This window comes from Callithrix jacchus, chromosome 5, assembly GCF_049354715.1.
Source record: "Callithrix jacchus isolate 240 chromosome 5, calJac240_pri, whole genome shotgun sequence".
Lineage (NCBI taxonomy): Eukaryota > Metazoa > Chordata > Mammalia > Primates > Cebidae > Callithrix > Callithrix jacchus.
Window position 1 is genome coordinate 68,322,734 of NC_133506.1, and position 12,064 is coordinate 68,334,797.

A 12,064-nucleotide genomic window follows, 5' to 3' on the forward strand; every position below is an offset into this window, starting at 1 on the left:
CGACGGTGGTGGCCTCCCCTTTATGTTATTTAAAATTTTAATCATCGCATGTATTACCTATTTATACAGGCAACAGGTACACACTGCATTGCTATGTCCTAGCCCTGCCCTTGATGACGCTGAGTGAGTAGACCTAAGAAGAACTTTATGAGAAGGTTTTCATTTGCTGTTGATACAAACTGCTAGTTAGGAACTACTGTCCTGTGATATATGCTATTTATATCACTTATTTATTACAAAAAGCTGCCTTGTAAATAAAAAGTTCTGAGTATAGCAAGACACAAAGCACCTTGAAGGGAAAGGAAGAACACAATATATTTTTTGAGCATCTGCAAGAATTCGCATATATTATTTCATTTAATCCTTATCCAGCCCTATGTGGTAGATATTGTTGTGTGCATTTGTCACAGATGAGGAAACCGAGATGCAGAGACAAGTAATTTGCCCAAGATCGCACAGCTGGGGCCAAACACAGTGGTTCATGCCTGCAGTCCCAGCACTTTGGGAGACTGAGGCCAGAGGATTGCTTGAGGCCAGGAATTTGACACCAGCCTGGGCAGCATAGGAGACCCGGACTCTACAAAAAAAAAAAAAAAAAATAGCCAGACATGATGGCAGACGGTATGTGTCTGTAGTCCCAGGTACTTGAGAGGCAGAGGTGGGAAGATCACTTGAGCCCAGGAGTTGAAGTCTGCAGTGAGCCGTGATTGCTGCCACTGCATTCAGCCTGGGCAACACAGCATGACCCTGGCAAAAACAAAAACACCTCAAAACCGAAACCGAAACCAAAACCAAAACAAAAAACAACAACAACAACAAAAAACCCCCCAAGATTCTGCAACTAGTTATAAGCCTGATCTGGACTTGAACTCCGTCTGACACCAGAGGCTGACCCCATGCTCCCACCCTGAAGCACCCAGCACTGTGGGATGCAGCAAGTGGAGATTCAAAAGGGATTTGCTGCTGGGCACGATGGCTCACGCTGATCATCCCAGCACCTTGGGAGGGATGACAGATCACCTGAAGTCAGGAGTTCAAGACCAGCCTGACCAACATAGTGAAACCCCATCTCTACTAAAAATACAAAAATTAGCTGGGCATGGTGGTGCGTGCCTGTAATCACAGCTGCTTGGGAGGCTGAGGCAGGAAAATCGCTTGAACCCGGGAGGTCAAGGTTACAGTGAGCTGAGATTGTGCCACTGCACTACAGCCTGGGTGACAGAGTGAGACTCCGTCCCGCCCGACCCCCAAAAAAGAGATTTGTTAAATGGGTAAATAATGCAAAAACTTTCTGAAAATAGGCACTCAACCACCATCAGATATTCAGGGAAACCACAAAGTTTCTATTCATTAGTGTGTCTGGACTACTTCTGAGGTCTTGCTACAAGAAGAAGCAATGGTTATGAACTGAAATTAATCACAGAAATGTAGGTTATGTAATGGCTTCACCAAAGCAGAAATTTCATTTCAGCTTTCTTTGCAGTAAAAGACCAAATGTAGTGACACTTAACTGGTTAATCCTGATGGTTTAATAGCCAATCATTGTAACTGAAATCTTCTAGGCTGGGTGTGGTGACTCACACCTGTAATGCTAATTTGGGAGACCAAAGTGGGTGGATCACCTGAGGTCAGGAGTTTGAGACCAGCCTGGCCAAAATGGCGAAACCCCATCTCTACTACAAATACAAAAAAATTAGCTGGGTGAGGTAGTGGGTGCCTGTGATCTCAGAGACTCTGGAGGCTGAGGCAGGAGAATCGCTGGGACCCAGGAGGCAGAGGTTGCAATGAGCCAGGATTGTGCCATTGTGCCTCAGCCTTGGCGACACAGCATGCCTCAGTCTTAAAAAAAAAAAATCTTCTAGCCCTTTGTTTTATTTATTACAAGATGTCCTATCTTGTTCCTACTTATCAATGCTGGTCTAAAAATAATTTTAATAATGAAATGAATAAAATTTAATTACAGTTTTTGCAAAGGTAATACATGTATATGGTTCAAACTGTGAAAGATACAAAAGGGAATTCGATGAAAAGCCTCCCTCTACCACTGTCCCCACTCATCTAGTTTACATCAGTGTCAGCCAGTGTCACCAGTTCCTTGTGTGTCCTTCCAGAGATACTCATGCATTTGCAAGCAAATATGCATGTTTTCCCCGACTTTTTTTTTTGAGACTGAGTCTCACTCTGTCGCCCAGGCTGGAGTGCAGTGGCAAGACCTCGGCTCACCGCAACCTTCACCTCCCATGTGATTCTCCTGCTTCAGCTCCCAAGGTGCTGGAACTACAGGCATGTGCCAGCAGGCTTGGCTAATTTTTTGTATTTTTAGTAGAGATAGGGTTTCACCTTGTTATCCAGGATGGCCTTGATCTCCTGACTTCGTGATCCGCCTGCCTTGGCCTCCCAAAGTGCTGGAATTACAGGCATGAGTCACCATGCCCAGCCATATAAATATTTTTGAGGACATAATAGACAATACCAACCTTTCTGCCTCAGCTCTTCAGGAGGCTGAGGCAAGAGAATTGATTTTTTATTGTTTTTCACTTAACATTATTCTTTGGAGGTCATTTCATTTGGCTACAAAAAATCCTTCCTCATTCTTTTGTAGCTTCATAGTTGCCAATGGTGAGAATGTATCATAATTTGTTGGCAAGACACTTGTTGATGGACATGTGAGTTGCTTCTAGTCTTTTGCTGTCATTAGCGATGCTGAAATGAATAACATTGTGCATGCTGGTATCATTTTACGCCATCTCCTAATGTCTTTCTTCCTAACTTTTGATTACATTTGGTCTTGTTTTTGGAGTACTTGGTGAAACCCTGAATATGCTCAACATTTGGTTTGGTTACCTAGAAAGCAGCCATGAGCAAGCCTTCTAAGCCAGATCTAGCAGATAACATACCCCGAGTGTCTCCAGAGCAAAAACCTTAGACCCTTAAGCAAAAGAAGTTTCATAAAAGTTACTCCAGCAATCTTGGAGAGATTGCTTAAGGGTCTAAGGTTTTTTTTTCATAAAAATTAAACATTTGTGAAGCCACTGAAACACCTATGGAGAACTCCGGAAGTAAAGTCTTCCTTCTTTTTTTCTTTTTGAGCCAGAGTCTTGCTCTGTCACCCAAGCTGGAGTGTAATGGCGTGATCTTGCAACTTCGCCTCCCAGATTCAAACAATTCTCCTGCCTCAGCCTCTCAAGTGGCTGGGATTACAGATGCCCACCAGCATGCCTGGCTAATTTTTTGTATTTTAGTAGAGATGGAGTTTCACCATGTTGACCAGGATGGTCTTGAACTCCTGACCTCGTGATCCACCTGCCTTTGCTTCCCAAAGTGCTGAAATTACAAGCGTGGCCCGCAATGAATAACTTTTTTTTTTTTTTTTTTTTTTTAATTTTTTATTGGATTATAGGTTTTGGGGTACATGAGCAGAGCATGCAAGACAGTTGCGTAGGTACACACATGGCAGTGTGCTTTGCTTTTCTTCTCCCCTTCACCCACATTTGGCATTTCTCCCCAGGCTACCCCTCCCCACCTCCCCCTCCCACTGGCCCTCCCCTTTTCCCCCCAATAGACCCCAGTGTTTAGTACTCCCCTTTCTGTGTCCATGTGTTCTCATTTTTCATCACCCACCTATGAGTGAGAATATGCGGTGTTTCATTTTCTGTTCTTGTGTCAGTTTGCTGAGGATGATGTTTTCCAGATTCATCCATGTCCCTACAAACGACACGAACTCATCATTTCTGATTGCTGCATAATATTCCATGGTGTATATGTGCCACATTTTTCCAATCCAGTCTATTATCAATGGGCATTTGGGTTGATTCCAGGTCTTTGCTATTGTAAACAGTGCTGCAATGAACATTCGTGTACATGTGTCCTTATAGTAGAACGATTTATAGTCTTTTGGATATATACCCAGTAATGGGATTGCTGGGTCAAATGGAATTTCTATTTCTAAGGCCTTGAGGAATCGCCACACTGTCTTACACAATGGTTGAACTAATTTACACTCCCACCAACAGTGTAAAAGTGTTCCTTTTTCTCCACATCCTCTCCAGCATCTGTTGTCTCCAGATTTTTTAATGATCGCCATTCTAACTGGCGTGAGATGGTATCTCAATGTGGTTTTGATTTGCATCTCTCTGATGACCAGTGACGATGAGCATTTTTTCATATGATTGTTGGCCTCATATATGTCTTCTTTCGTAAAGTATCTGTTCATATCCTTTGCCCACTTTTGAATGGGCTTGTTTGTTTTTTTCCTGTAAATCTGCTTGAGTTGTTTGTAAATTCTGGATATCAGCCCTTTGTCAGATGGGTAGACTGCGAAAATTTTTTCCCATTCTGTTGGTTGCCGATCCACTCTAATGACTGTTTCTTTTGCCGTGCAGAAGCTGTGGAGTTTCATTAGGTCCCATTTGTCTATTTTGGCTTTTGTTGCCAATGCTTTTGGTGTTTTTTTCATGAAGTCTTTGCCTACTCCTATGTCCTGGATAGTTTTGCCTAGATTTTCTTCTAGGGTTTTTATGGTGCCAGGTCTTATGTTTAAGTCTTTAATCCATCTGGAGTTAATTTTAGTGTAAGGTGTCAGGAAGGGGTCCAGTTTCTGCTTTCTGCACATGGCTAGCCAGTTTTCCCGACACCATTTGTTAAACATGGAATCCTTGCCCCATTGCTTGTTTTTGTCAGGTTTATCAAAGATTGTATAGTTGTATGTATGTTGTGTTGCCTCCGGTGCCTCTGTTTTGTTCCATTGGTCTATATCTCTGTTTTGGTACCAGTACCATGCTGTTTTGATTACTGTAGCCTTGTAGTCTAGTTTGAAATCCGGTAGTGTGATGCCCCCCGCTGTGTTCTTTTTGCTTAGAATTGACTTGGCTATGCGGGCTCTCTTTTGGTTCCATATGAAGTTCATGGTGGTTTTTTCCAGTTCTGTGAAGAAAGTCAATGGTAGCTTGATGGGGATAGCGTTGATTCTGTAAATTACTTTGGGCAGTATAGCCATTTTCACGATATTAATTCTTCCTAACCATGAACATGGAATGTTTCTCCATCTGTTTGTGTCCTCTCTGATTTCGTTGAGCAGTGATTTGTAGTTCTCCTTGAAGAGGTCCCTTACGTTCCTTGTGAGTTGTATTCCAAGGTATTTTATTCTTTTTGTAGCAATTGTGAATGGCAGTTCGCTCTTGATTTGGCTTTCTTTAAGTCTGTTATTGGTGTAGACGAATGCTTGTGATTTTTGCACATTGATTTTATATCCTGAGACTTTGCTGAAGTTGTTTATCAGTTTCAGGAGTTTTTGGGCTGAGGCGATGGGGTCTTCTAGGTATACTATCATGTCGTCTGCAAATAGAGACAATTTGGCTTCCACCTTTCCTATTTGAATACCCTTTATTTCTTTTTCTTGCCTGATTGCTCTGGCTAGAACTTCCAGTACTATATTGAATAGGAGTGGTGAGAGAGGGCATCCTTGTCTAGTACCAGATTTCAAAGGGAATGCTTCCAGTTTTTGCCCATTCAGTATGATATTGGCTGTTGGTTTGTCATAAATAGCTTTTATTACTTTGAGATACATTCCATCGATACCGAGTTTATTGAGGGTTTTTAGCATAAAGGCCTGTTGAATTTTGTCAAATGCCTTCTCTGCGTCAATTGAGATAATCATGTGGTTTTTGTTTTTGGTTCTGTTTATGTGGTGAATTACGTTGATAGACTTGCGTATGTTGAACCAGCCTTGCATCCCTGGGATGAATCCTACTTGATCATGATGAATAAGTTTTTTGATTTGCTGTTGCAGTCGGCTTGCCAATATTTTATTGAAGATTTTTGCATCTATGTTCATCATGGATATTGGCCTGAAGTTTTCTTTTCTCGTTGGGTCTCTGCCGGGTTTTGGTATCAGGATGATGTTGGTCTCATAAAATGATTTGGGAAGGATTCCCTCTTTTTGGATTGTTTGAAATAGTTTTAGAAGGAATGGTACCAACTCCTTCTTGTGTGTCTGGTAGAATTCGGCTGTGAACCCATCTGGACCTGGGCTTTTTTTGTGAGGTAGGCTCTTAATTGCTGCCTCAACTTCAGACCTTGTTATTGGTCTATTCATAGTTTCAGCTTCCTCCTGGTTTAGGCTTGGGAGGACACAGGAGTCCAGGAATTTATCCATTTCTTCCAGGTTTACTAGTTTATGTGCATAGAGTTGTTTGTAATATTCTCTGACGATGGTTTGAATTTCTGTGGAATCTGTGGTGATTTCCCCTTTATCATTTTTTATTGCATCTATTTGGTTGTTCTCTCTTTTATTTTTAATCAATCTGGCTAGTGGTCTGTCTATTTTGTTGATCTTTTCAAAAAACCAGCTCTTGGATTTATTGATTTTTTGAAGGGTTTTTCGTGTCTCAATCTCCTTCAGCTCAGCTCTGATCTTAGTAATTTCTTGTCTTCTGCTGGGTTTTGAGTTTTTTTGATCTTGCTCCTCTAGCTCTTTCAATTTTGACGATAGGGTGTCAATTTTGGATCTCTCCATTCTCCTCATATGGGCACTTATTGCTATATACTTTCCTCTAGAGACTGCTTTAAATGTGTCCCAGAGGTTCTGGCACGTTGTGTCTTCGTTCTCATTGGTTTCGAAGAACTTCTTTATTTCTGCCTTCATTTCGTTGTTTACCCAGTCAACATTCAAGAGCCAGTTGTTCAGTTTCCATGAAGCTGTGCGGTTCTGGGTCGGTTTCTGAATTCTGAGTTCTAACTTGATTGCACTATGGTCGGAGAGGCTGTTTGTTATGATTTCAGTTGTTTTGCATTTGTTGAGCAGTGCTTTACTTCCAATTATGTGGTCAATTTTAGAGTAGGTGTGATGTGGTGCTGAGAAGAATGTGTATTCTGTGGATTTGGGGTGGAGAGTTCTGTAAATGTCCACCAGGTTTGCTTGCTCCAGGTCTGAGTTCAAGCCCTGGGTATCCTTGTTGATTTTCTGTCTGGTTGATCTGTCTAGTATTGACAGTGGAGTGTTAAAGTCTCCCACTATTATTGTGTGGGAGTCTAAGTCCTTCTGTAAGTCATCAAGAACTTGCCTTATGTATCTGGGTGCTCCTGTGTTGGGTCCATATATGTTTAGGATCGTTAGCTCTTCTTGTTGTATCGATCCTTTTACCATTATGTAATGGCCTTCTTTGTCTCTTTTGATCTTTGTTGCTTTAAAGTCTATTTTATCAGAGATGAGAATTGCAACTCCTGCTTTTTTTTGCTTTCCATTAGCTTGGTAAATCTTCCTCCATCCCTTTATTTTGAGCCTTTGTGTATCCTTGCATGTGAGATGGGTTTCCTGGATACAGCACACTGATGGGTTTTGGATTTTTATCCAATTTGCCAGTCTGTGTCTTTTGATTGGTGCATTTAGTCCATTTACATTTAGGGTTAATATTGTTATGTGTGAATTTGATACTGCCATTTTGATTCTAAGTGGCTGGTTTGCCTGTTAGTTGTTGTAGATTCTTCATTATGTTGAAGCTCTTTAGCATTCAGTGTGATTTTGGAATGGCTGGTACTGATTGATCCTTTCTATGTGTAGTGCCTCTTTTAGGAGCTCTTGTAAAGCAGGCCTGGTGGTGACAAAATCTCTGAGTAATTGCTTGTTCGCAAAGGATTTTATTCTTCCTTCACTTCTGAAGCTCAGTTTGGCTGGATATGAAATTCTGGGTTGAAAGTTCTTTTCTTTAAGAATGTTGAATATTGGCCCCCACTCTCTTCTGGCTTGTAGTGTTTCTGCCGAGAGATCTGCTGTGAGTCTGATGGGCTTCCCTTTGTGGGTGACCCGACCTTTCTCTCTGGCTGCCCTTAGTATTCTCTCCTTTATTTCAACCCTGTTGAATCTGACGATTATGTGCCTTGGGGTTGCTCTTCTTGCGGAATATCTTTGTGGTGTTCTCTGTATTTCCTGCAATTGAGTGTTGGCTTGTCTTGCTAGGTGGGGGAAATTTTCCTGGATGATGTCCTGAAGAGTATTTTCCAGCTGGGATTCATTCTCTTCGTCCCCTTCTGGTACACCTATCAAACGTAGGTTAGGTCTTTTCACATAGTCCCACATTTCTTGGAGACTTTGTTCATTCCTTTTTGCGCTTTTTTCTCTGATCTTGGTTTCTCGTTTTATTTCATTGAGTTGGTCTTCGACTTCAGATATTCTTTCTTCTGCTTGGTCAATTCGGCTATTGAAACTTGCGTTTGCTTCGCGAAGTTCTCGTATTGTGTTTTTCAGCTCCTTTAATTCATTCATATTCCTCTCTAAGGTATCCATTCTTGTTATCATTTCCTCGAATCTTTTTTCAAATCTTTTTTCAAGGTTCTTAGTTTTTTTGCATTGATTTAATACATGATCTTTTAGCTCACAAAAGTTTCTCATTATCCATCTTCTGAAGTCTAATTCCGTCATTTCGTCACAGTCATTCTCCGTCCAGCTTTGTTCCCTTGCTGGTGAGGAGTTTTGGTCCTTTCTAGGAGGCGATGTGTTCTGGTTTCGGGTGTTTTCCTCCTTTTTGCGCTGGTTTCTTCCCATCTTTGTGGATTTGTCCGCTGGTCGTCTGCGTAGTTGCTGACTTTTCGTTTGGGTCTCTGAGTGGACACCCAGAATGTTGATGACGAAGTATTTCTGTTGCTTGGTTTTCCTTCTACCAGTCTAGCCCCTTCGCTGTACGACTGTTGAGGTCCGCTCCAGACCCTGCTTCTCTGGGGTGCACCTCTAGTAGCCGTGGCACAGCGAGGGATGCTACCAGTTTCTTTTTCTGCTCTCTTTGTCCCAGGATGATGCCTGCCTAATGACAGTCTTTTGGATATAGAGGGGTCAGGGAGCTGCTTGAGGAGACAGTTTGTACTTTATAGGGGTTTAATTGCTGAGCTGTGCACTCTGTTGTTCATTCAGGGCTGTTAGGCTGCTATGTTTGATTCTGCTGCAACACAGCTCATTAAACAACCCTTTTTTTTTTTCTCAAATGCTCTGTGTTGAGGGGTTTGGGCTTTATTTTTGGATGTCCGATCAGGTGTCCTGCCCAGCTCAAAGGCAGACTAGCCACTGTTTGGCTGCCGAGGCTCCGCCCTGCTGTTGTGTGATTCGCGCTGTTCCTGCCGGCTCTGCTGTGGTCTCCGCCACGCCCTGCGGCGGAGTCTCTTCCTTGTAGCGTGTTGCCTCAGCAACGGCAGGCTGCGTCAGCAGTGGGCGTGTATCTCAGTAGGGACGGGTTGCCTCGGCAACGGCTGGCTGCGTCAGCAGTGGGCGTGTATCTCAGTAGGGACGGGTTGCCTCGGCAACGGCTGGCTGTGTCAGCAGTGGGCGTGTATCTCAGTTGGGGCGGGTTGCCTCGGCAACGGCTGGCTGCCTCAGCAGTGGGCGTGTATATCAGTTGGGGCAGGTTGCCTCCGTAGTGGAGGATGCCCCTCCCCCACAGAGCGTCTCGGACCGTCTGCCCGGGATAGTTTGAAATCGCGGTTTTGTTCGTCCCACTGGGTATCCCAAACGATCTGTCCCGGCAATCCCCTGGGCTGGGCTACTGTGCAAGTCTCGTTCAGTCTCAAGTCCAGCCCTCTCAAGTCTCAGGTTGCCGGTTCAACAAGGCACCCGGAAAGCGCGCCCTGTGGGGATTGCTGGGTAGGGCCGGCCGCCGCCGCCCCGGCTGCCGGCTTCGCCAGGCAGACCTACTGCCTGGCGTCCCGTGTCTTTTTATACTTGGGAGTTTCCCCGTTCTGTGGGCAACAAAGATCAGTCTGGAAATGCAGCACTGACTCACCGTTTGCGAATTCAACGCGGGCTCCAATCCTGGGTTGTTCTCACAGCGCCATCTTGAGTCCCCCGAGAAGCCGAATAACTTTTTTTTTTTTGAGATGGAGTCTTGCTCTATCACCCAGGCTGGAGTACAGTGGTACCATCTTGACTCGCTGCAACCTCGTCCTTTCAGGTTCAAGCAATTCTCCTGTCTCAGCCTCCCAAGTAGCTGGGTTTACAGGTCTGAGCCACCATGCCCAGCTAATTTTTGTATTTTTAGTAGAGACAGGGTTTCACCATGTTGGTCTAACTGGTCTTGAACTGCTGACCTCGTGATCTACCCGCCTTGGCCTCCCCAAGTCCTGAGATTACAGGCGTGAGACATTGTGCCCGGCCACAGTGAATAGCTTTTTACATACAGTTACATCCTTTTGCACATGTGCAGTTGTATCTGTAGAAGAAATCCCTAGATGTGGAATTGAATTGTTATGCTAAATAGCTGTGCATATATAAACTCCACAGAAGGCAGAGACTGTGTTTTACTTTCATCTAACCTTAGTGTTGAACACAGGTCTTGGTACTCAATAGATGTTCAATAGATATTTGGACAAATTAATGAATGAGTGAATTCAGAGAATGAGTTCAGAGAGTGGTAAACAAATCTTTGTTGAACAAATCAATGAATGAGTTCAGAGAATGAATGAGTCCAGCTGGGATGCTCAGCTATGCTTTCATGAGGGGGGTGGTGACTTTTGGCACCATGTCTTATAGTCTATATACTACTCTGAAGACGACATCAAATTTAATTTTCTTCATATTTGTAAATCTTTCCCTCCCTCCCTCCCTCCCCGACTTCCTTCCCTCTCTCTCTCTCTCTCTCTCTCTCCTCCCCCCTCCCTCCCTCTCTTTCTTTCTTTGACAGAGTCTCACTCTTTCACCAGGCTGGAGTGCAGTGGCACGATCTTGGCTCACTTCAACCTCTGTCTCTCAGGTTCAAGCAATTCTAATGCCTCAGCCTCCTAAGGAGCTGGGATTACAGGCCTGTACCACCACACCCAGCTAATTTTTCTATTTTTAGTAGATATGGGATTTAACTATGTTGGCCAGGATGGACTCAATCTCCTGACCTCGTGATCCGCCCACTGCAATCTTGAACTCCTGAGCTCAAGCATCCGAAGTGCCTGGCACTACCGGCATGTGCACTGTACCTGTCACTCTCTATCTATCTGTCCCCTTGCTTTTTATTCTGGAGTTTCACTGGAAGGGATGGGGCATGACTTCATGTGTGAGAGAACATGAAGATTGTATGTCTTGGCTTTCCCCATGCAAGTCTTTTTGTAATAAATCTGAGGCTCTAAAAGATTCATTTCCAGAAAACAACGAGATTTGAGATTTTCTCTGTCAGGGACTGAGGAGAGAAGCTGTTTGAATGAATGCACTGGATGAGGAATCAAAGATGAGGTTATGGCCCCCAAGGAAAAGAGGGTGTGACCCTAAAGAGAGGTTCGTGGCCTGTAAGAAGGGTGTAGCCTCTAGGAGGAAGGAGGTGCCTCTGTGAGTTTGTCTCCCAGGACCCAAATCATGTGCTAACTTAAAACCTTTCCTGCTGGGCGAGGTGGCTCATGCCTGTAATCCCAGCACCGTGGGAGGCCGAGGTGGGCAGATCACGAGGTCAAAAGTTGACCCTGTCTCTACTAAAAATACAAAAATTAGCTGGGCATGGTGGCGGGCACTTGAAATCCCAACTACTTGGGAGGCTGAGGCAGGAGAATTACTTGAACCCGGGAGGTGGAGGTTGCAGTGAGCCAAGATTGTGCCATTGTACTCCAGCCTGGGCACCCTGAGCACAACCCTGACTCAAAACAAACACATCACACACACACACACACACACACACACACACACACACCCCTTATTCGCCCTGCTCCCACCGCAGCACTCCCCAGGCTGCAGCACTGCTTTGTTGCTGGTGTGGAGACCTACCCTGCTCTCTGCTTCTTTTTAAACTCTCCTAGATTCCAGCGTTAAACTCTACCCCTGCCTCTCTACTATTTATTTACAATTCTTCCTTCCAGAGTCACACCAGGCTGGGTGAGGAGGCTCATACCTGTAATCCTAGCACTTGGGAGGCCAAGGCTAATGGATCACGAGGCCAACAGTTTGAGACCAATCTGGCCAACATAGTGAAACCCCATCTGTACTAAAAATACAATACAAAAAAAAAAAAATTAGCCAGGTGTGGTGGTGGGTGCCTGTAATCCCAACTACTTGGGAGGCTGAGGCAGGAGAATTGTGTGAACCCGGGAGGCAGAGCTTGCAGTGAGC